Source organism: Lissotriton helveticus, chromosome 2_1 (assembly GCF_964261635.1).
Source record: "Lissotriton helveticus chromosome 2_1, aLisHel1.1, whole genome shotgun sequence".
Lineage (NCBI taxonomy): Eukaryota > Metazoa > Chordata > Amphibia > Caudata > Salamandridae > Lissotriton > Lissotriton helveticus.
Genome location: NC_136059.1, coordinates 1334526357 through 1334551518, shown reverse-complemented (window position 1 = coordinate 1334551518; position 25162 = coordinate 1334526357). Strand labels below are relative to the sequence as shown.

At 46.8% G+C, this 25162-nt stretch overlaps 1 protein-coding gene across 2 annotated transcripts in view; it reads left to right on the top strand.

Annotated features, from left to right (window-relative positions):
• UBA6 (ubiquitin like modifier activating enzyme 6) overlaps positions 1 to 25162 on the top strand; it is a 1111768-nt gene that overhangs the window by 24067 nt on the left and 1062539 nt on the right. The window contains exon 1 of one of the 2 annotated variants that reach the window (XM_078676254.1): positions 9806 to 9823. The exons of the other annotated variant lie outside the window; for it this stretch is intronic. The gene's annotated coding sequence lies outside the window, so the exon portion shown is untranslated. Of the gene's footprint in view, positions 1 to 9805; positions 9824 to 25162 lie in introns of those variants that run through there. 2 annotated transcript variants of the gene reach the window in all.

The window sequence follows — 25162 nt, the reverse complement described above, 5'->3', positions numbered from 1 at the left end:
GTGCGTTTGGATGCTCCTGGTAGTACTGCCTCCATTTCCCAGTTTCACTTTTGCCCAGGTGTGGTAATGTAGGGCTTTGATAGCTATTAGAAGTTGATGTGGCAACCCCCAGCTCTCCAATTTTCTCCATAGGCGCTCTCTATTCACCCGATCAAAGGCAGACTTGATATCTATGAAACAGGCATACAGGCGGGTGCCCTTTGCTACCGCTTGGTCTGTTAGGATAGATAGCCAGGCAAGTTAGGTTGGTTATTGTTCCCATTCCTTGCCTGAATCCTGTTTGAAATTTTGGCATGATCTTTGTTTCTGTTATCCAGGCTTGTAGTTCCAGTAGGATGCAGGAGGCGTAGAGTTTGGCATCTACGTCTATTAACGATATCAGTCTGAAATTTGTGGGATTGCGGTGATCGCCGTGCTTGAATATTGGGTGGATGATACTGCCTTTCCAGGAGGCGGGTAACTCTGCTTGTTTGTATATTCTGTTGAACAGAGGTGTTAGGGTCACTGACCACAGATCCGGGTCGTGCTTAAAGATCGCGTTTGGCAACCCGTTTGGTCCTGCTGCACCCTCTGACTTTAGTCTTGAGATTATCGTCCTCAGTTCATTTTTGGAGGTTAGGTCGTCTGGCTCTGTTGGCCCCTTCTGATGTTTTTCCTGCTCGAATTCCCAGTAGACCTTGTTCTTCACTCCTTTTGGTTCCTCTGTGCTGTCCTTGGCTACCCCTGAGCCTTTGGCGTGGCTTGGATCTGTATTGCTGTATAGGGTTTGCACGTGTCTGATCCAGGTTTCTGCACCAACCCTGGCTTCTTGTTTGAGTTTTGCCCCTTGGTGAGCTCATTTATGATGCCCCAGAAGTCCCGGCTATTAGGGTGTTTTCCTGCGATTAGCAGTTTGTTCCAAATGGTTTCTTTGTATAAGTGTTTTGTGGCCCTCAATGCCTTCCTGTAGGTGCTCCTGGCTCTCCTTAGATTGGATTTGTTTGCCGCTGACCCCGATGTTTTTTGGCTTGCGATGGCCCGGACTTCCTTGGCAACCTTTCTTTTTTTAGCTCTGAGGTCCATGCTGAACCATGGCTCCTTCTTGTTGTAAAGATGTTTGTGGTTCCCTGACCTTGCTGGGAACTTTTGCTGCAGTACCTGAATCATTTGCTCCCAGTTGGGAACACGGTCCTCCTCCTTTTGTGTTCCTAAGTTGGCCATATGTGCTTTAACTAAGTTCGTGATTTTGCCCAGCCCCTCTCCACGCCATTTTAGTTTTCTCAGGTTGAACTTTGATGCGTGTTGCAGTAGTGAGGTCGTTGTTGGCGCAAAGCTTGGTGCAATTTTCAGACTTATTATTTGGGGGAAATGGTCGCTTTCTACTCGATGTTCTATACCAAAAGATTCAATGCTGGAGATTAATTTGTCACTTACTATAGAGTAGTCGATTATAGAGTATATCCTGCCGCTCAGATATGTGACGGCTGCCGGCCTATCCCCCTTTGTGTTGCCATTCAGGATTGACAGGCCGTAATCATTTAGGCTAGATGCTAACTTTTTTCTGCCGCTGTTTGCTTTCATCATCACCTTCGCCTTGTTTTGGTCAATGAGGGCGTTGTTGAAGTCCCCGGAGATAACCAATGGGTAATGCGAATAGATCCTTTGCATGACCTTAATTAATGACAGCAGGATCACGTGTTTTTCTTTTTGTGACTTCTTGTCCGGATGGATATACACGGCAAATATCATTTTCCACGGTTCTGTCCCCGGTGATGGATGTACGATGATTCTGGTCACCTGCACCCACTTCAGGCCCACATCTATCTCCTCAGATGCCCAGTTATATTTATAGGTTATGTATGTCGATAATCCGCCGCAGGGGTGGCCATGTGTGGAGAAGCTTTCTGCATATATTTGATGTTCTTTGAAGCCTAGAATTGGAGTCGAATGTAATTTCCATGACTCCTGGATCAAGATTATATCTTGGCGTAGAAAGAATGCTTGGGTTTCGTAATCATGGGCCATTTCTCGAAAGCCGTGCACGTTCCACGAACAGATTGCAACTGTAGATTTCTTTGTTAGATTCTGAGGGGGTGTCTCGTTCCGCAGTGTTGCGGAGGAGTTTAAGTCTGGTTTAGGTAGCTTTCTTGCTCAGGACGTTAGGTATCCAAGACCAGTCCGTTCTGTCTGCGTGATAGAGACCAGTTGTTTGTAGATTGCGGCTTGCGCTTGTGGGCTCTGGCGTGGAGGCCCGGTCGCCACGTAGAACAGAGATGTGTTGACCTCTGCTCTCTTTCCCCTTTATTTGGTCACGTGTATTAAATTGTATGGGATATGGGTACCTCGGACGCGTATGTCGCATTATGGATATTCCCCATGTTTCAAACTGAGGTATAGCAAGGTATATCCTTTCTACCAGGTCCTTTGAGGCCCAAGTTGTGACTGTTTCTTCTATGGCCGTATTGTTTGTGTTTTGTTGGAATACAACAGAGTAAAGGTCCTGGGAAGTAATTTCTTTTAGGTCCGGTACTTCGTTAAACAGTTTTAACAAATTGCCTCGGTTCAGAATGTCTTGCGTCCCCCTTGTTGGATATTCGGGGATAAATGTTAATTTAAGGTCATATGAATCAGAATTTTTGCTTGGCTCATTATGTATTGATCCTGCTTTTCGAGCAGACAGGTTGTGAGATTGAATCCTGTCACAACCGGGGTAGGTTGATTGTTCTTCTTGCTCTTTCTGTACTGCCTCAATTGTGGTTTTGTTTTACTGGGTTGGGGCTATGTTTATTAACTTCGCTTGGGCCGTACTTTGCTCCCTTTGCGATAGCGAACATTTGCGATCCTTATCCAGGACGGTGATTTGCATGGGGGTTGGCACAGATTTGGTTTCAAATGCTGCTGCTGGACCACAAGATTTGTATACATTTCTTTCAGATGTTGCGGATAGTTGTTGTTCGATAAAAAAATTTATAGCGGGGTTGAAGCCCTCTTTGTGGCTGTGTTTTGTGCCCAAACTGTTATTTTCCAGGGCTGGTGTTGGGTCGTGTTGCTTACAAACTCCATATTCGCCTACTTGTGTTGGCTTCGTTTTTTCACTCCCCAGCACGTGCACTTGTAATTGCTGGTTCAAACTTGAGTCCATTTGACTATTGTCACCTATGGGTGGAGATGGGCTAGGATTAACTCCTGTCCTGGTGCCTTCGCCCCTTGATGTATTCGATGGATTTAGTTTATCGAGTGGGTCTGCAGAAGTGTCCTCGCCCGCTGTCGACCCATTCAAAGGATTGGATTTGTTTTCGTAATGGGTGTTTGTATTAAATATGGGGAAGATTTTGTCCGGATCTACGTTTGGTCGTTTCTTGTATTTGAGCCTGGCCTTCCTTGCCCTTTTCCTTTCTCTCTTTGTTGGTTTGTCCTCGGTAATGGATTGGTGGATAGGTTGTATTTCTTCAGTATCTGAATCTGTTTTACCTGGGCAGCATTCTTTTAATGGTTGATCTCGGTCCGTTGTTTGTTTGCTTGTTGTGGGGCCATTAATGGGCTTTTGCTTGGGTGTTTGTGGTTTCTCCGGAATAGGCTTAGTTTCTATCGCCTGACTGTAACCGCGTGATTGTTTTACCTCCCCTGGGATGTCCATCAAAATGGCCGGGAGGCTTGCTAGCTTTTCAATAATGCTTCCACAACCGCAGTTTCGTTTTTGATTACTCCTGTGAGAAGTTGGCCTGGTATATGATGCTCACTAGTTCTAGTGATCACCTTGTACCATGCCAAGCAACCCTTATGATGATTGGTTGTAAGTCAACCTTATAGACCAGCTATCCTAGTGGTAGCATGGACAAAGCAGTCTTAGGCTAAACTCTGTAAAGGCATGTGAAGCAAGCTGTTTTACCATATACAATCCCCTTGAATACCAAATAAAAGGATACCACACAGATATATATTGAAAATATATATATATTTATTTACTACAAATATCCCCTATACTCTTTATGAGCACAGAAGCAAATGCGTTAAAACAAAACACAGTGTAAATATACGAAAGTTGCACAATATGGATGAGCCCTAGGGGCCACCTAAACCATATACTAAAATAGTGGTATAAGAACCACCAATTGGAAAGGAAATAGGCCTAGGGCCTGGGGAAATCGCTGGAGCTGTTCGGGACTAACAGTGAAGAAGTCGGGAAAGGCCCGCGGGACTTGGGTGCAGCGCTTAAAGCACACACATGCACCAATACAATGTCAATGGTGCGTAAAAGTTACAAAGCTAATGTTTTAGGAATCTTCCGACTGACCTAGAAGGACAAAACTTTAGATCTAGGCACTAGAGGTGTACCAGTGTAGGAACACTGGCGTTGCTGAGTTACCTCACCCACAGGAAGCGGGTGCACAGGTGCCAAGTAGCGTTGGGTTTCGTCGCGCAGGTCGATGGTGCCTGGAGATGAAGATGATGCAGGCGGGTCGTCGAGGAGAGTTCCGGTGGATCCAAGGATGGATCTGAAGATGTGAAGACCTGAAAGCAGAGGGGACAATGTTCAAAGTCACTAGCCAGTGACTACCGTGGAACCAGGATGGAACCAGGCTATGTCGGGTGCAAACAGGTGAAGAGGTGCAGCTTGTCTCCGCAGCCACGTGGACACGAAGAGGTCGAGGATGTCCAGGAGTCTGTCACGAGCTGTCCCACGAAGGCTCTAGCTGATGGCGGTGTCGGCAACTTGATTGGAGCAAACAGGCCTTGGCTAATGCAAGCCACGCAGGAAGTGAAGAAAGCTTGTTACTCGGACCAGCAAGGTCAGAGCGGGTGCTCCTTCTCAGGGGAGCAAGGGCCAGTCTGGAGCAACCAGACCAGCGGTGTTGTTTGTAGATTTCGTCGCCAAGATGGCCGCTAGCCACGTGGCAAGTGGCCGGGATGGCGCGTCGAGTGGCAAAGTGCAAAAGGGCCCCACGCAGATCGTGGAGATGCTGGGGGGCTGATCTTCGGTGCAAATGCTGCTCGGTGGTGGGGCTTCTCAAACCCCAAAGCACAGCATTGAGGGGGCATCGGGTGCTGAGCAGTCAGCTTCTCGGGGGTCTTTCAAGATGGCCAGTCCCACGTCTCTCGATGCCGCCACGGGTCTCTTCTTTTCACGGACTGTGGATCGGGCTGTGAGATGTCTGGGAATCCAGGTCTTGTCGGGCTCTAAGCTCGGGCTCCGGCGGGAGGCGGCGGCAAAGCAGACGTCGAGTTGCTGGTTGGTGCCTGTATTCACAGGGTGGTCACTCCTTGGCCACAAGGGAGATTCTCTTCAGTCTTCTGTGCAGCAGAATGTCGAAGTCCAGTTTTCTTCTTAGTTTCAAGTCAAGTTCAGGATGATCTGAAGTCTCGGGACACAGCTCCTACTTTTATTCCAAATCTAGGGGCCGGATTACCTGCTAGGTCCCTCCTCTGGGTGGGACCAGGAAGGGGGGGTGGCTACACCCCCTTTCCTTTGTCCATCTCCGCGCCAAGACTGGGGCTGGGAAGCCCCAGCACCGGTTTGGACTGGCTTATGCACAGGGACACCTTGTGTGCCTCAGGCATGTCTCATTCTATTCAGCCCTGTCCTACCCAATACACAAAATCCTGTCTGGGGTGGTGCTAGCACCTCCCAAGGCAGGAAACCCTTTTTCCAAGCCTCCCTCGCTGGAAGGACTCCCAGCAGCAGGAGGTCAGACTTGTGTCTGTGGTGGCAGCATCCATTTTGTGATGCTGAGGCTCATGTTTAACTTTACCCGGGTTTCAGGTTATGTACATGTCGTGTCCCTCTAGAAGGGTGGAATGCTACCCCCGTCGCCAGAACTGGCAAGGGGGTAGTATTCCAATTCGTATGACACCTTACTCGACATGTTTTGATAAAGCCAAACCAAAGATAGCATTTAACCGCGAGGTTCATAATGCACTTAAGAGTATATGGTATGGCAGTATCATGGAACAGCTAAAGGACGTGGTTCCGAAAGCTGAAGACAGGCTCAGCTCATGCTAGAGCACCATCTCACATATTTCCAAGCACTCTGCCTCCAGGATTGATGAGGCCTTCCATAGGAGTGGCTGATAGGAACATATGTGTCCATTTTAGGTTAGATATAGACATACTATACCTATGTAAGGGGTGATTACACCGACTTACCCCAGCTGAGTGATCAGCCAGTTGTGTCAAATATGGAGGCCAGGGGTGGCATAATACATGCTGCAGCCCCTGGTAGGCCTTGGAAGCACCTATGCCCTGGGTACCTGGGGTACACTGTTACAGGGGCCAATAAGGTGAACCAGTTCCAATTCGTAATGCACCTAGTGTGCATTGGCATTAATTTAGAGAGAGAACAGCAGGCTGTGGGTCTGATTAGCAGGCCCACAGCCACATTATGTCATAAACCAGTGAAGCAAAAAGCAAAAATTTGGGGTGACCATAGGATAGCATACCCTACTCTCCTACAACTCCCGCTTGTGTTGGGCTCTAAATTCCCTTGAGTTGATAAGAGCATTGATAGGGAGTCCAGTTTTGCGTTTATGCCCGAGATGTGCCCGGCCATTAGTGTAATAAGGTCAATTTGGACTTCCATTTTATTGGATTGGTAGTTCAGCACCCTTATTGCTTGCTCTAGAGTGCTTAACAGAGATTGGGTCCATGGCATAGAGGGCTCGTCTTTTTCGATTTTGCTCAGGTCCTTAGGTTCTAGGTCCGACGTACTCCTCGATGAAATTGTGATTGGCGCAGAACGGCGGTGGTGTGGTTGGTTTGCCAGCACAAACATGGTGTCGTTTATGCATGCTTTTTGTTGGTCTCTTTTTGGCTCGGGCCGCGGGGTGTTGAGACCAGCATACCCGGACTCAGATGTTGATCGCCAAAGCAGTGTTCTACTCGAGGTGCTCTCCCTTGTGAGTCGATGTACTTTGTAATCCTCTCGGTAAGTTCCTCGAGTTGGGAGTCGTTTGATAGGAAGAGGGGTTTTAGCCATGAGTCCCCTTCTTGCCCTCTAATAGTGGATGGATTTTTGTGACCTATATTACCCTCCTGGACGTCCTCGGTTGCTATTGCGTGGTCACTGACTTCGACTAGCTCCGCAAATATCGCACTTTTACTGATGTCCTTTGCGGGGCAATTTTCTGAAATGTCCTTTACAGCTCTGCCTCCCTTGATTTCGTTTATAGCTGCGGGAGTATTAGGACGGTGCGCCTGTGCGGTTGCCAACGCTAGTTTGCCTTGGAGTGAGGGGCCCGAACACAACGGAGGGGTTAGACACTCTGGTTTGGTGCTTGGCATGTTTAATGGCACAATGGGGCTTGGTAGTTTGGAAGCCTCCGCAGTTGGTGCGTAGATCGTCGCCATTGGGTCCTTAAGGTAAAAGAATTTTAGGAGACCGGGTTTCCGTCGGGAGTCTGATGTTAACTCGGGGGTTGGTGCCGATACCAACCTCTCCCTGGAATTTGATTCTGACCCTGTTTCCGGTGGCTTTTCGGCTTCCAAAGTTGGCTTTCTCGTTTTTTTTGGTGGATTTTTTACTCTCCGCAGGTTGGCGCATTTTCCCCGATCTCATTTCCCCGGTCGAGATCTTGCACTCCTTTAGTTCCTTTGGACCCTGTCTTGAGGATATGGTCGTACTGATTTGTAACTGTCTTCAAAGGGGACGAGCGTGGGCTAAGGCAGGAACTTGTCGTAGTTGGGGGGGAAGCAAACGGAGTAGACTGATGTTGACAGGTGTAGGCAGATGTAGAGAGTGGGTGGCTGTATGTAGCTGTGCGGGCGGCCCCTGCTAGCTATCGGGTGGACTATCGGGGAGGGGGGGGGGAGAAAGGGTGTGGCCAATCATACAAGTCATGTGTGTGCACCCCAAGATAACAAGAATTAAAATGCACACTTGCCTCTCCTTACCACGTTGCCCCAGGCGGCCTTCCTTTGCTTGGTACGCAGGCTCCCTCAGACTCTCTCGGGCACTCAGAGCTCTGGGTACTCTGGCTCTCTGGCGATCTGGGCCCCTAGCTCCTGGCTCCTTGTTCTCAGCGGGCTCCCAGTACACTTCCGCCACTTGTCTCCTCTACTCACCGTTGTGTCTCCTTTCCTCTTTTGCTGTGGCATGTGGGGGAGGCGTAGGCGGCACACTGCGCCCAGCGCTCCTAAACCCCCACTAGGCAGGTACTCACCCTGCCCAGCCTCTCTGCAGCTCTGCAGCAAGGCTTGCTTGGGTCTCGCTGGGTCCCACTCTGTGGCTCCTTTGTTAACCACTGCTTGTAAGTCACTGCTTGCCGCAGCCCACACTGCCCATCGGCCCGGCTGTGCAACTCAGCACCCGGCACTGAACTGATGTGGCACGGGGGGTACGGGGTGCGGGGCGGGGTGCGGGCTCGGGGGAAGCGTTTGGAAGAATGGGAGCGAGTGCGGAGCTCCTCCGTTAGCACCCCCGGCGGCTCCCAGCATCCTCTCGGACAGGTTGCGGCTCTGTTTACTGTGTGTTTTCCGGCTGCGGCCGTGGCATTTGCTGACACCCGGTGTCTGCCTTGCCTCGGCAGCGGTGTAGCATGCAGGCTGCTGGCTGCGTTGTTGTTGTTGTGTCAGCTGGCCCCCGGCTTCTTCCCCGGCTGGAGTCTGCTTCGGTCTGAGGCGTCCGCGGTCTCAGCTTGCACCTTGCTCCTCGCTCGGCTCTCGGCTTGCTCCACCTGCTTCCAATCAATGAAGGAGTATATGGTTAGAGAACAGCACAACGATTCCTCAGACACATTTCACGTAGTTGAGCAGCTAACACTGTCAACACTTTATTCTGTACAAGCAACAGAACTGATAGCCCATATAGGGGCCCTTAAGCAAGGAATAGGAAAGGTTATCACGATCTATTCAGATTTGGTCTATGTAACTACTACAGTACATTCAAGCATCATGAGATGGAGCAGAAGGCGCTACCTCAAATCAGATGGGAGCCCTGTCATGAATAGGAATCTCCTAGAGGCCTTAATGGAGGAACTTGCCTTACCACAAGCAGTGGCAGTTGTGAAGTGTACGGCACACACGAATAGACAGGACTTTGTTTCAAATAGAAATGAATTAGCAGATTAGGCAGCTAAAGATGCAGCTAGGCACACATCCCCATTCGTACCATTAGCTTCATAATATATCCTAGTCTTAGTGGCCCAGGTCGCCTCGCTGCATGAGCCCAAGTCAAACACTACCATAGATATTATTACACCTCATTATGCTGAGCCAGCACGTTTACATCTTCGAGAACTACAGGAAGTTGCCCCACTGCATGAGAAACAATTATGGGAGCTAGAGGGTGCTCCCAGTCAGGGGATGATTGAATCTATAAATATCCACAAGTAAACCAGTGATGCCTCAGCCCTTATTCATGATAGCCCTAGATCAATTGCACTTACCGGCTCGAATCTCAAGGGATCATTTGTCTTTACAGATAGATTGGTTTGTTCCCAACCTGCATGATATGCTTACTATGTACATTCATTATTGTACTATTTGTCAATAATTGAAAGTAATAACATCCGCCAAACCATGCACAAAAGGTCCCTTTAAGGCTCTTCATATTGATTTCATGATATGATTGATCAATGTAACAACTATCGCTCCCTCATAGTTGTGGTTTGCTCTTTTTCCCTGTCGATTGCCGTAGGACCCGGTGTCCACTGTGATGCCAAGTCTGCTGCTACTATCTTTAAGGTGTCTCCCTGCTGGGGAATTCTCAAAAGGATAAAATCCGATAACGGCACACACTTTGCCAATTTCATCTTCACAGCAATGCTGGGGCTAAAACAAACTATCTTCTGTTTATCACCCCAAAAGTAATGGAATAATTGAGTGCCTAATGGCTTGCTGAAGAACAAGGTAAGCAACGTATGCACTACATTGATAAACAATACAATCATTTTTATGCAATCACACTATTTTCCCTTAGAAACCCACCCAGTTCCGACCACCTCCTAATTACCCATTAGACAGTGCTAGGAAGACTCATGAACACGCAAATACCTGCCACTAGATGTAAGGTGCAGGCAAAAAGTCTGAAATTCTGAATGATGAAATGCAAATGTATCTCTCGGAATTAAAAAAGTCTGCAAAGTTCATTGCCAAACAGGCAACCAGAGGAAAGGAGAAGCGTGCCTCCTGACGTAGACCTCCAAGCCGTGCAAATAGGAGATGGTGGGTAAAAAAAAAAAAAAGTGTCTGGAGATAGGAAGTTCCCAAGTTCTACTCGCCTTTTTCAGTAACAATTAGCACCCCTACAGCCATACGAGTAAGCGGATGGCAGGAAGCCATAGATTCACCTATCGGATGTCCGGATGGACCACTCCTCACACCAAGAACCACCAGCTAGATAAAAGGGAAACGGGGGGGGGGGGCTGAGATGATTGCAATTGTAAAACAAAACTAACAAAAACTCCACTTCTGCTTTGTGACAATTAAATTTCTCGATTCTGCAAATGGAAAGTTATGTACTTTTGTCTTTTATGCTTCTATTTCTGTTGCACTTCTATACGGCTTTGTGACAATTTAATTTCTCGATTCTGCAAATGGAAAGTTATGTATTTTTGTCTTTTATGCTTCTATTTCTGTTGCACTTCTATAGCGACGCATGCTTAAGCTCTAATGACTATGTCACAGACCTGAAGAGAAAAAAATCTACACATACCAATGTGTCTCAAAATATTCATACTAGCTTGTTAAATAACATGGTAACAACACGTCAGTATTAGAAAGCACTAATGAATAAGGCTTTGTTTGCACATTGATATCCCATACCACAGGGTCAGATAGATTATATTCAACTAAAGAAGTACCCCTATGTCTCTTACACGTTTACCTCTGTAGGATTATGGCCCAAATGCAGCCGGCATATGTTAGGGTAGCACATTTGAGAGATATTGCCACAAAGTATGACTCCCACAATAATATTGCGCAATACACTTGGATGGATGGTGCAGTAAGCCACCAAACAGTCATAAGATTAAGATTGGTTTTTTTATGTCTCAAAGAGAATGGCACCATCAATGTAGGGAAAAATACCAATTGCAATACCACAATAGACTACGCCGACCTCCAGCCTCATGGACTATTATTGACAGTGTGGAGATTTGCTATACACCCAGTTGCCATCTACGTGGAATGGCCTCTGTCTTTTGGTTACTTTGTACACACCAGTCTTGGTCATTCCGGGAATAAGTATCTCCAGGTTACACAACCACCCCATGAGCCGTCCAACGATCTAGTCGCACCATCACCGAAGAGCTGCAGAATATTATGGCACTAACACGTGGGAAGATGCTCCCCAAGAGCACAAACTTCTTAATGACGCTCAGCTGTTCTTTGGAAGTATTCTTCTGTTTGTTCAGGCAAAAGCAACATCTTGATGGTTGCTAATAACTAGATGGGAACTAATGAAGGTGATCAACGCCGCAAAGGGCAGATTCAATGCCATAAATGAAAAGCTGCATGCCATGAGAATGATGATCATGCAGCACAGTTATGTACTTGATCTTATGACAGCCATGAAAGGAAGAGTATGTTCCAAGATAGAGACTGCTTGTTGTATGTTTATCCCTGCAAATGATGCGGACAAAGGAACATTGTCAGAGGCCATACAAACTTAGCATAACTTACAAAAAAAACGGTGGATGAAGGAAGTGCACTAGACGAATGGTTTAAGGGTTGGCTCGATTGGCTACAGTTCTGGATGCCGGGTCTATTTAAAGCTTCATTACCATTTATCATGCTATTGCTTTTGAAATGTGTTTTTCAATTAGCTATAGTTTGCTGTAAGAGGAGGAGCGCAAAGGTGGGGAGAATGTTCATAGTCAGGCAACCTACACAAATAGTAGATGCTAAGAGTAATACAGATCACTTGATGCCAAGTGCAGGTCCAGGATTAGAGAACGTAGATAGTGGAATGTTAAGGAAAGTATAAAATGTGATGAAATCTCACCACCACAGACATCAGTAGAGAGCGATGCAGACCTACATGTAGTTAAAGAGCAGTACAAGCCTAAGCGTCACCAAGACGTAAAGTAGGTTAGAGTTTACCAGTAAGCAGAACACAATATCAGCAAGTTTTAGTCAAATGGGAAAACATGTTTACAATCACAGCGCACCAGCATGTATTCTATTCTCACTATCAATAGATATGTGACGTAAGAAATATGTGGTCAAGGGTAACTTTAGTCGAGTATACAGAGTCACAAAAGAAGTCTTGGGACCAGAGCAATAAACACTTACATACTCGGGGAAAGAAGGTTAATGTTTCCTCAAAGCTCTGTTAAGATTACAATAAGGGGAACCAAGAGAAGAGAACAGGAGTTTAAGGACACAGGTGATGTGATTTTATATGAAAGCATATTTTTGACTCATATTTTTTCTGACTTGTTATTGCTTTTTAAGATAATCAGCATTTTTGTGAGTACATAAAGAGCTGCCTTTGAGCAGTATTTTGTGTTCACCTTTTAGCTCTACGGAGGGGACTGATCTACCGGCCCTTGTGATTAAACCTTGCCAAGGAGGTCTTGTCTCTCTTTATTCCAGCTCTCCCACCAACACCCTTCCCTTTCTCTTCCAAACTCTAGGTTGGATGTGTTATAGTAGGTTCAAGAGAGGAGTGCGGTGCTTCCCCATCTTTATAGTCTGTGTACCCAGTCCAAAAAGTAAAAACAATTCATAAAAGCGTACAAAATAATCACAATCATAAAAGGTTCATACTGGTTACAATAAACAAGAAGAAAGAACCAATATTATAAAATCCATATGTACAATATTTTTAAAACAAAGTGGGGTAGAACATTCAATTGGAGCAGATAGATGAAACTAAAAAGGGACAACATCAGTAATATGCAAATTAATCGGGGGAAATGGTCCGTCTTATTTTCATTATTGCTTTTAAGTACATTATTACAGTACTGATTATGAAATGATCTTCCAGGGACCGCAATTTGTTATATGCTTCTCTCGATTTTCTTATTCCCCATTTTAACAAAAGAGGCCTTAATATTTGTCGCCTTGGATCTAGATATAGAGTACAATATAAGGTGCAGTGAATGTTGGATTGAAAAGATGTCTCATCACAGGGGCATATAAGTTAACGGTTAACGGTGTCAGTCCCAGTGTACAAATCTCACAAATGCAAGCTCTTTCAGACTGCCAATCGAAGCCTAAAACCACAGCTAGCACATGGTTCCCTCTTCCTCCTCTAGGGGGAAAGGCACTGGCTGTTAATACTTCCACCTGGAGTCCTTCAGGCAGACAGGCTACTGTATTGCTGATGGTCTCCGGACTGCTTCTGGGCTTTGGATAGTCATGGGGCCGCTTTGGCAGTTGTACAGCTCCTACTCCGCTCACAGAAATGGGACAGAGGCACGGTCCAGGAAGTCATCAAAGCATGTAGTTCTGAAAATTCTGGACTCGTGAATAAAACTTTGTCGTAGCATGACGATTTTTATATCAAAAGACCGAGAATGGCTAGTACACTATGTATAAGCATTTTCGTCATATTCGAGTGACTATTTCACCTCGAAATCATCATTTTGTCCTGAACCCTTGACTTCCATTTTGTGTACTGCAGCCATTTTGTGAGTTGCCCTCACATAGGCAGACGAATTAAGCCAAATTCGATTCCAAAGGTCACGTACACCTTAATTGACTTTTCTCTGACCTGGGCAAGCTGGAACCATTGCCCCAGGCCAAACCTGTTTGGTCAGTTCCTCTCCCAGTGGCCGAACGAGATAGCATCAAGGCACAACAGGCCATAAACCCTTTTCATCGCACACACACCCTGCCGAATCTTGCTCACACCTGTCCCTGCTCTTTTCTCTCTCACTTGCTTTATGATGGGGAGGTGCCCGTTTTTATTGGGGGTCCACAGATATCTGATGGAAATGTTGGGCCTTGCCGGGTAATTTGTTGTGGGCTGGACAAACAGAAATGTGGGCTTGTCATCATGACTCTGCTTTTCCTTTGTAGTGGAAATATGTGAATGGTATACTGTAAATCCAAGAATGTTTGCCTGAAGCACAATATTTTGTATAAAAAGAGAAGCCTGGCTCTGTAAGATTGAGCAGTCTCCTGAGAATATACATCCCGTGTTGTTGTACTTCTAGGACGCCTGTTACTTGGTTGCAGCCAATAAAATCGATCCTTGACTTCACCTAGAAGACTCTGAGTTTCTGTGGTCTGAATCAGGAAAGTACTCGAGGTCTTTGGGTGTGTTCCCTGACACCACTGGGTTACCGGTTCGGTACCGGTTCTGAAAAACCCAGTACCTCAAGCGGTGCAGTCCGGGTCGTCCACAACTTTTAAGATTTGCAATAACATGGTCTGCGCAGGCACAATGTTCAAATTCACAATGGCACATTCAGCTTCAGATGGCAGTGACACAGTGCAGGCCGCTTCAGGATCACAGTGGCACAGTCTGCGGGTACACTTCAGGGCAGTGTCATAGAGCTGGGCGCTTATGCACAACAAATTACGATGCTCCAATTGAAATGAAGAGAGAATCAAGATTTCATTAAATATACATACTAGCATTGTGCATCAACATCTTTTAATGCAACTCCTGCAGCAGCTTTAAGGACCACATTACACCACTAACACAACAATCTAGAAATAGAAGTTCCATGACCCATAAATACACTCCACTCAGAATGTTTATTCTCTTTTAAATCTGAAAAAAAACCTCAAAAAGACTATTTCTTCTTAATTCTTCCACATAAGAGTGGACTCCAAATGTTCTTCACCAATACTTCAAGATTGAGTATCTGTTGACAAAAAGATAACTTGAACAGTACAAGAATATTAACACATCCAACATCCTGTCAAAGAGGAAACATCTAATAATAACACATAAACCTCCTTATAATATATATATAATCAGAATTTATTTATTGTTGAATTAATAAAAATCCTTACAATTAGAAAAAAATACAATTAGCGAATGTCCGCAATACACTTTGCATAAAAAATCAAAAGCAACAATTGTTATCAAAGGTAAAACCAGTTAAAACTTGAGCTCTACGACGAACCTCCCCACTAACAACGTGGAGTTTTATAGAATGAGCGTGGGGGATAATACATAAAGAGTGAGCCTCAGGCAATGTTTTAAAAGATCATACACGGACCTGCAGCTGCTTCCCAGTCTCTATCATAAATTTAAGACCCCTGCAAGTCAGAATTGGTGATGAACCTCCCAGCCAGAATATAACCGCTTGGCGACATGTTCTTATATTCAGTTTGATTAGGATATCCCGTAAAAAAAATTCTTCTAGCCGCCATGAGGGCCGGGCACACACAGAACAGATGAATTAAAGATTCGTTTTGGTAACCACAGAGTCTGCATTTTAAGCAAGTGTCATGGGGTTTCCAAGAGAGGCTTAGATCCTTGGATTCGTGAAGGCCCATACGGAAATCAATAAGGATCTTTTTTAGGTGTTGGCTGAAATGAGTTGCCAAGTATGCCTGGGGTTGTTGACGTGAATAGGAAGAAATGACTGTCCAGGCATGGCGTCGATGGGTCAATGTTTGTTTATCTTCCAATAATGACTTTATTTTGGCATTTGAGTTTGCAATTTTGCGAAAACTAGCCTGCTCAATTTTTTTGCTCCATGCTTCGTGCAAACCAAGGTCTGAAAGTCAAGTCTGCAGGTGGGTGGCCCAGGGTTGGGTGGAGTCGAAATTGATTTCCTGCCAACAGAGATGGTTTAATGAGTCTGGATCAGCTGCACGGAGTTTGTGGCAGAATTTAACAAACCTTGACTTGGACCTATAGATTTGATTTTGAAGACCAAATTTTAGTCGCACCTGGGCTGGCGAGGCACATTTCGGTAGTTTGAATACAACTTTGTAGATTTTAGTTTGTAGGGTGTTTAATAAACCAGCCTCCCCTCCAAGCCATGTAACAAGACCGTACGATAATGTAGGTAAAATCTGAGCGCCCATTACTTTTAAAAGATGAGTGTAGTTTGGACCACCCAGTTTTTGGAGGAGTCGCCTATATCCGAAAATTAGCGTCTGGGATTTGGCTTTTAACACCGCAGAGTGTTCTTTTTTTGAGTTGTCGTTGCCTAGGGTGACCCCCAAATACCGGTAGTGTGGCTGTACCCCAATGGCTAGATGGTTAAATGTCCAGCTAAATTTAATAGGCTTTCGCTCTATAAGACGTATTACTTTTGTCTTTTCTCTATTTAATTCCAGATGTTCTTCGTTCAGATAGAGATATAGGGCATTTATCAGCCTTTGCAGACCAATTGGGGTTCCGCTTAAGAGAACAATGTCATCAGCAAACTGGATGATTGGCATTGGGGTGTTACCAAGCTTCGGAGCGTGACTTACGATTTGGCTGAGTTTTTTTCCTAGGTCGGCCAGGTATAGGTTAAATAAACATGGGGCCAGGACACAGCCCTGTTTCAGTCCGTCCTCCGTTGGAATTTTAGACGTGAGGCTTGAACCGTGCCCTTGTTTGACCCTTGCCCAGGTATCTGTATAAAGGAGCATAACAGCGTGGAGGACATTTTTTGGAAGCCCCCACTCATTGAGTTTTTCCCAAAGCCTCCCCCTACTGACTCGGTCAAAAGCCGCTCTAATGACAATGAAGCAGCCATATAACCGTTTGTTATTCGATTTGGCTCTTTCCATCAAGAGGGCTAGGACTGCGAGATTTGTTATGGTCCCTGTCCCTTTTCTGAAGCCAGTCTGATAACTTGGAATTAGGTTGTTGGTATCTACCCATTCCTGGATCACCTCCAAAATACAAGAAGCATATAATTTAGCTTCCACATCAATTAAAGATATCAACCGGTAATTCCGTGGGGATCTCCTGTCACCCTTCTTGAAGATTGGGTGGGGGATGTTACCATTCCACGATGGTGGCTGCTTCTTGCAGGCAAAGACTTGATTAAACAAGGCGGAAAGATGGAGTGCCCAAAACTCAGCGTTATGTTTGTATACTGCGTTGGGGATGCCATTGGGCCGTGGAGCGCCTTCGGATTTGAGATGGTTAATGCACCTTTTAACTCTGTCGCAGGAAAACAATTCCGGCTCAATCTCCAGATTGTCGAACCTCTCTGTATCGGGGTGGATTGATAGATTGTCTGTCGATTGTCTTTTTCGATAGAGATTTTTTACGTGGGATTCCCAGCTTTGTTTACTAATGCCTGGGTCCTGACATGTTAGGTCTGCATTGCTTAGTTTATTTACGATGCCCCAGAAGTCCCTTGAATATCGCTTTTTTGCCGGCTGCTAGCAGTTTTGCCCACATCTCTTTATATATATATATATATATATATATATATACACACACGTTTTAATGCCTAAACACACAAAAACTAAAGAGAGGTGGAAGGGATAATGCTAGCCTCTGTGTAGCTAATGAAATCCTGATTCTCTCCATGTCAATTGGAGAACCTCATTTAATTACAAGACCAGCGGCTATCATTATGCATTTAACACCACATGCACGATATGCTTAGCTGGTCTAAAATAATCCCTTAAAAAACATTAGCATTACACCAATCAGCTGCCTTCATATCGCCTCCAATCTCCCACCACACTATACAGCTTTGCTTGCCATAGCTCCCCTCAAATTGTACTTAAAATATTTCCAAACTTCTCGCCTCACTTTCAGCAGAACCTTCTGAACCACTGCAAACAGGAGAAACGTATAAGCTAGTATTCCTAGCCAACTCGGCTGGAATATATCCACTGCTACTAAACCCAGATCAGGAATCCAACTGAAATGTCGTTATATTTGAAGCGTTAACCTGTTTGAAAAAACATCCACTTCTAGAAGATTACATACCAAGTCTATCATCTTGAAACAAATCTGATCTAGCTTCCAATCTCTTAAATCTTTTAGATCTCTCAAATTCTAATCTGGGAAAATGTTACTTGTTTTAGAAATCCTTTAAAAAAAACATAAGACAAGAGGCGTTTGGCAAAACAGGAAGTTTGTTTCATTAAACATTATGGCCGGGAGAACAGTTACAGGCACATGGTCGGAGGACTGTCTAAATTTACAATCAGTATGTGTCCTTCTTTTACACAAAACATGATGGGTTATAAAAGTTTCCATTGTACCGTATATGGTGAGGAATGTTGGGTACTGCCTTTGGAGTTATACATTAATTGTCTAATGGTTACTCCAGGTGGGTCTCGCCCTTTCGTGGACACAATGTCACCTGTGGATAAAGTGTCCAGATGGCCGGCACGGGGAATGTGTGATCACTGTGCATGCTGAGCCTGATTGGCTGTGTGTTCCTAACTCATGTCTCATCTGACTTTTTATGGCTTTTAGAGCGTGCATACCCCTCCGGCCAGGTGTGCTTCATTGGGGAAGTCTCCGTTGTCACTTGTAATGCTGCTGCACCCATCTGTGGGATTGATCCAGAGTTACCTGCCTGAGCATTTGCCTGACAGCTACACACTGTCCCACCTGTGACCCGTTAATCAACAATCCCATTGCTTGACTACATATTTCCGAGTCAGGGTTGATGTGGCAGGACGATTCTGTTAATATGGACGTATTTTCCATTAATCAATAAATGCATCGATTTGCATATTAACATTAACATTCTCTTGCCCTGGAAAGTACTCTGCCCTCAGACCTATCTTGTGGCTTTTTTTTAAACAAAGCTCCTTTGCTAAATCTGAAAAACAACGGGATCTGTCTGGACCACAAACTTAGTAATAAACAGATGTCTGGAACCTTCTAAAAGCCCACACAATAGAAAATAACTCCTACTCAATGGCCTCCCAGGTCTGCTCCTTGGGTAGGAATCAAACAATTGATAAAAGCTACTGAATGCCCTTTCCATCAAGTTGAACCAGTACTGCTCCAACTCCCTTGTCTGAGGTATGCGTCTGTACTGTAAAGTTTTCACTTTAGTTAGGGGTTTTCAATATAGGTGCACTGCAAAGTGCAGTGTTTTCTTCAGTCCTCAAAAGCTGTATGGCAGTCTTCAGTGTAAATCACATTCCTGGGCTGCTTCTTGCATTTTTATTCTTTTTTCAAATAATGAGTCCCGGAAAACCTCACTTCAGTCTGGGTAGTGGATACCACCCACTCAATACTGATTGGATCTTGGCTTCCAACAGGCAATCCTTCCAGGTAACAACCTGATGCACAAGAAAGAGGTACAGCGGGGTTCCCCAACAGGCACTTGGTTGCCTTGATGGTCAGTTTCACCCCATGCGTCTTTGCCAATACTTATTTTAGGAGCTTCTGGTGGTTCTCTAATGAATTACAAAACACTGCATTGTCATCCAGGTAGGCCACACAGAACTTGCCTCGCCCTGATAGAATATGGTTCACCAGGCTCTTAAAAGTGGCAGGGACATTTGACGCTAAGGGCATTAACTTAGAAATGGAATAACCTTTCTGACATAGAAAATGCGTCTTTCTCCTTGGCACTGGTAAGATAAAAAGTGCTCAACTACTTTGCAGCACCGAGCCGACCACAAGCTTTTCAGCTTTGAGGACTGTAAGTGCATCTGTCTGAACGACTTCACTGAGAGATCAGCAGATGACACAAAAGCGCAAGTCTGTGGAACTGTGATGCACACCAACAGGACTGGGTGTGCCCAAGGACTATTAGATCTCTCAAGCACTCCCAAGTCCAACATCTTGGCAATCTCTGCCTCAATGAATTCCGGGACTCAGCCCAATAAGCGTTAAGTCTTGCTTTAAATAGGCAGATTATTTCCTGTGTCAATTTCATAAACACATTCGGGTATCAGCAGTGGAATCAGCGAGAATGAAAAATTGTCTAGCAGACGCGACAAAGAATTTTCAATTCTATTAAGGACACGGAGGCGAGGATTATGCTTCTCTTTACTTTACTGACATAAACAGCAGCCAATAAAAACTTTAAACTGGCATGACCCCGGAAGGACAACCCCCTCCAACAGTCTGCACCAATCACTATCCAGTCCACTGTATAATTGTCCATGCACATAATACGACCTCCTCTTTCTTTGCGAATACATCATCCGTCCAACGTGACCGGAGGCCAACATGGCAACCATCGCATCCAACGTCGAGGAAGTCATCCTCCGCATAACTGCAAACATTCCAGATCATAGGCTGGTCGACTCAAGTCTGCTTCTGTTGATCACCTGAAACAAGAATATATGTCGTAATGGCCATTCCTCAAACTGGAAATACAAGCAAGCCATCATAAACATTCGGGTGGGTACAGTACATCATAAAATCATCCACAAGTTTGCAAGCCCGGGTGGGATAATCCTCGCCTCCGTGTCCTTAATAGAATTGAAAATTCTTTGTCGCGTCTGCTAGACAATTTTTCATTCTATGTCAGTCCACGGAGGCTCAGATTATGCTAGTTTAAAGTTTCTCCACCACCACTGAGGCTACATCCACAATAGGCTTATGATAAAATGTCTTGAATGTGGATTCAGATGACCAATCTGCCGCAGTCATAATATCCTGAAGCCGAGAACCGGCCCCAAATGACTTAGATGCCATAGCTCCCCTCACAGAATGAGCTCCAAATTTAGAGGTATCAATACCAGCAAGGTCCAGCAACCAGGTAACCCACCTGGCCAGAGTCGCACAGGCGACTGGGCGGAAAGGTCTCTGCAAGGAAATTAACAATTGACCAAAATCAGTCCTAAACTCTCTAGTACAATCCTCATATACCTTAAGACATTGAACAACACACAATTTACTATGATGAGGAAAAGCAGGATAAGCAATACATTTTGTATGCGTCTTAGTACGTTTAGAAATCGTAAAAGAAACTCCCGAGGGAGTGAATACTCTACCTGCCAAATCCAAGGCGCGAATATCCGATACTCGCCTGCACGAGATCAAACAGAGCAAAAGTGTAAGCTTCGCCGAGAGCTGCTTGCGAGACAGCCCCTCATTAGCCGGCCAGGCCGTCAAAAAACGAAGGACCACTGAAACGTCCCAAAGTTCAGTGTATCGTGGCTGAGGTGGATTCACCAGGCGAATCCCCCTAACTACTTTACAAACCAGGGGATGCTCCCCCACCGGCTTGCCCTCAACATGCGGATGTCCCGCCGAAATAGCCGACCGGAAATTATTCACCGATCTGTAAGCCATTCCTGACCGCGCCAATTCAGAAAGAAAATTCACTATCACAGTGATATCGGATCCCATTGGATCACCCTGTCGTTCATTACACCAACCGACCCACCGTCTCCAAGCTGACTCATATCGCTTGTGAGTGGAAGGTGCCCATGCCTGAGATAAGAAAAAGAGAGCGTCTTGCGAAACTCCCGGCATTTGCCAACGGCGCCGGAAAGTCTCCACGCCATAAGAGACAACTGCTCTTGAAGGACCAGCGGATGGTAAAGACCCACCGGGTCCGTCAGAAGATCCGGGAACGACGAGATCCGCACCGGCGATGCACAGGCGAGACTCATCGCTTCTGGGAACCATGCTTGTGCCTTCCAGCATGGGGAGATCAATACCACCTCCGCCTTCTGCCTCCGAACCTGAGCCAGAACCCTCGGGATCATGATAAATGGAGGAAACGCATATAGAATGCCCGTCGTCCACGACTGAAGAAAGGCGTCCGAGCTGATCGCCAACGGATCCGGTCGCCAACTGTAAAACTGGGGCACTTGTCTGTTGAGCCGCGAGGCAAACAGATCCACCACACACGGACCCCATTTGTGGTCCAGTGCCTTGAAGATCCGGGGGTGCAACCTCCAATCGCTGGCATCTCTCAAGTATCGAGAGTTCCAATCCGCCGTCACATTGGCGGATCCCGGTATATACTCCGCCGTCACCGAAATGTGATGGGCCAGGCAATAATGCCAAAAGTCCTTGGCTATCTCCGCTAGGAAACGCAACCTGGTGCCTCCCAGGCGATTTATGTAGCGTACCGCGGACACATTGTCCATGCGAAGGAGACTACAACACGAAACTCCCTGAGGGGACAGAGTGCGGATCGCAAAAGAACCCGCCAGGAGTTCCAGACAGTTGATGTGGAGACTCAGCTCTTCGCGGGACCACCGGCCCCCGGTCTCCACCGAGCCGCAACGTGCTCCCCAGCCCCACCGGCTGGCATCCGACTCTATCACCACCTCCGGGGTGGCCGCGAAAATGGCTCTGCCGTTCCATGCATCCATATGCTCTAACCACCAGTTTATCTCCGTACGTGCCTCCGCAGAAAGGGAAATCTGTTGGGCATAGGTCAGGCCCTTGCGCAAATGCAAGGCCTTCAAACGCTGCAGGGCCCTGTAATGCAAAGGACCCGGAAAGATCGCCTGGATCGAAGAAGCCAGAAGCCCTACCAGGCGTGCCAACGTCCTCAAGGAGATTGTCGGAGAGGCAAGCGCTCTCCTCAACTCCTTCCTCACCGCCATCCTCTTCTTGAGGGGCAAGAGTAATTGAGCTTTCACCGAGTCCACCTGGAAACCCAGGAACTCCATCACCTGAGAAGGTTGCAAGATCGACTTCTGTATGTTCAGGAGGAAGCCCAAGTCCTGAAGGAGGTGGATCGTCCACGACAGATGGAGCGACACCACCTCCGGTGACTGACCTAAAATCAAGATGTCGTCGAGGTAAATAATGAGGCGAACACCCCGTTCCCTCAACCTCTGCACGATGGGTTTCATCAGCTTGGTGAAACACCATGGGGCGGACGACAGTCCAAAGGGCATGGCGGAAAACTCGAACCACCGATCGTGCCATTGAAACTGCAGGAACCGCCTGTGCGGAGGATAAATGGCCACTGCCAAATAGGCGTCCTTCAAGTCCAGACGCACCATCCAATCCTGTGCCAATAGTATATCTCTCAGGAGGTGTATCCCTTCCATTTTGAAGTGTCGATACACGACCCAGCCATTGAACTCCTTGAGATTCAACACCAGTCGATACCCTTGGTCCTTCTTCGGGACCACAAAGACGGTGCTGACGAAGCCTAGCTCGTGTGGGGAGGATTCCACTATCGCCCCCTTCTGGATCAAGGAGCATATCTCTGCGTCGATGAAACTCTGCTCTGTTTGGGAAAAACATAGTGGATCTGGTCTCCGCCGCTGTATCGGGGAGGCATAAAACTCTATGTGGAAACCCTGTACAGTTTGCAACACCCAAGGGTAGCTCATGAGTTGGCGCCACCTGTGGAGAAAAAGAGACAGTCTGCCCCCCACCATATGTTCTGATGGACATAGAAGTCGTACCTGAATAAGAGTAGTCTCCTGAGTTCGCCTGTTGTCCACGATAGTTTCCTCTCTGCCCCTTGCCACGACCTCCTCTATCACGGGAGGGGTAGAAATTGGGGCGTCGATTACCTCTGCCTCTCTGCTCTGCTCCACGTGAGGTCTGTGCATAACCTCGGCCGGACCCTCGACCTCTTGGGCGTCCGGCCCTATCAAAAACACCACCATGGAGAACCCTCTTGATGTTGGACTGGGCCTTGTCCAATGCGGAGAAGGTGGCAACATATTTGCCCATTTCCCTGACAAATTTGTCTCCGAAAAGCATACCATTAGCTAGGACACCTGGTTCGGAAGGGGCCATCTCCGCCAGCTGGGAGTCAAGTCTCATAAGAAAAGAGCGCCTCCGCTCTGTAGACAAGGCCACATTCGCATTACCTAAAAAGCACATGGCACGCTGTGCCCATTCCAGAACCTCCGACACATCCAGCGGCAAATTCCTATCCTTAGCCATCACTGCCGCGTCTAGAATCTTCGTGAGGGGTCCGGTGACATCCAACATTTTGTCTTGAACACCTCTCCACGCTCTATCCAGCCCCTTCTTTGGATCCTTCGCAAACTTGCGCATAAACGCCGCCATTGTGGGATCCAAATCCGGTGTGTCAGCCACCTTCCCTGTCAAGGATGGCCTGGGGCATTCGGAACGCAACGTGGCCCTCACCCCATTGTCGAAACCCTGACGCAGGTTGTTGCTCACATATTGTGCCACCTCAGGGCACGGTATCCACTCAGTGGACCTAGGATGCACAATATTGTTTGGGTTAAAAAGAAGATTCCTGGGTACCTGACCATCGTCTGCCTTTTGGGCGTGCTTCACCTTCCTAGATCTCTTTCTGGGGGCCACCGATTCCACCTCCGAATCAGAGGAATCCGGCGGAGTCGGGGAAGAATCCCCAGACGTGTCGTTCGCCATTGAGCCATGATCCTTCAGGACATTCCTGGCCATTCGGGCCAACACTTGGGCTGAGGACTGAGAAGAGGTACCGCCCTTCCTGGCTGATTTGAACTTTCTCTTTCCGTAATTTTGAAGGGGCTTAGCAAAAGGCTTAAGAGCCTGGACTAGTGCAGTCTTCACTGACCCTTGGACGTGGGAATCCAGGGCCTCTACCAAGTTTTCCTCCAAATGCTCTTCTTGTGGCTCATAGTCTACATACTCATCATATTCTGCCCACTGGTTATCCTCCTCGGCGTAGCACGCCATAGCTCTGAAGCAGGGAGGTGTGGAGGAACTTCAAGGGGGGGGGAGTAGCCCAGGGGTGCCTCCAACACACGCACAAACTCAAGCAACCAAAATCACTACAGGCAATGAGGCTGAATACCAGGTGGAAGGAGACCCCTTTGCACACTGAAAGCTCCCCTAGAGCAGAGCCCTAATGCGGATACGCTCCGTATGGCGTTCTAATGAGGCCAGGATTTATGCAGTCTCAGGGACGCGCGATGTGTGAGGAGCCGGTAATGCGATCAAAACGAAAGCCGGCTCCTCGCGCATGCGCGTTGCGTGTGGGGCCGGCTCGACTGCCTCCTGAGCGCGAGCGTCTCGCGTCTGCCTCCTCCTGCTCCACCGCCCCCTACCGAGCGCACAGCATGTGTCAGGTTGACACTCCGCAGGATCCGCATGCAGCAACAATGCTCCACCTCCGGACCCTCCGAACACCCTGAATATTAAACACAGGGTGTTCAGACGATACGGCGAGGGAAAAACCCCATAAAGGGGAAAAAACCCAACAAAGAATAAAAGGGGGAGAAAGGAAGGGGCAGCAGGGAAAAAGAAACTGAAAGAAAAAAGTGCATAGGTTAATACCATATACAATCCTACTCTCATAAATTCTTACTAAAAAATAACCCCTGCAATCACCTGTAAAATATAGGCACTAAACACCCTATTGCTGGATCCCCCTTCTTCCTTCGCTCCTGCACAAAACAAACAAGGGATTAGCATGAAGTCAGGCACTCCTCGTCTTACTACTATGAACCAGCCTTGCT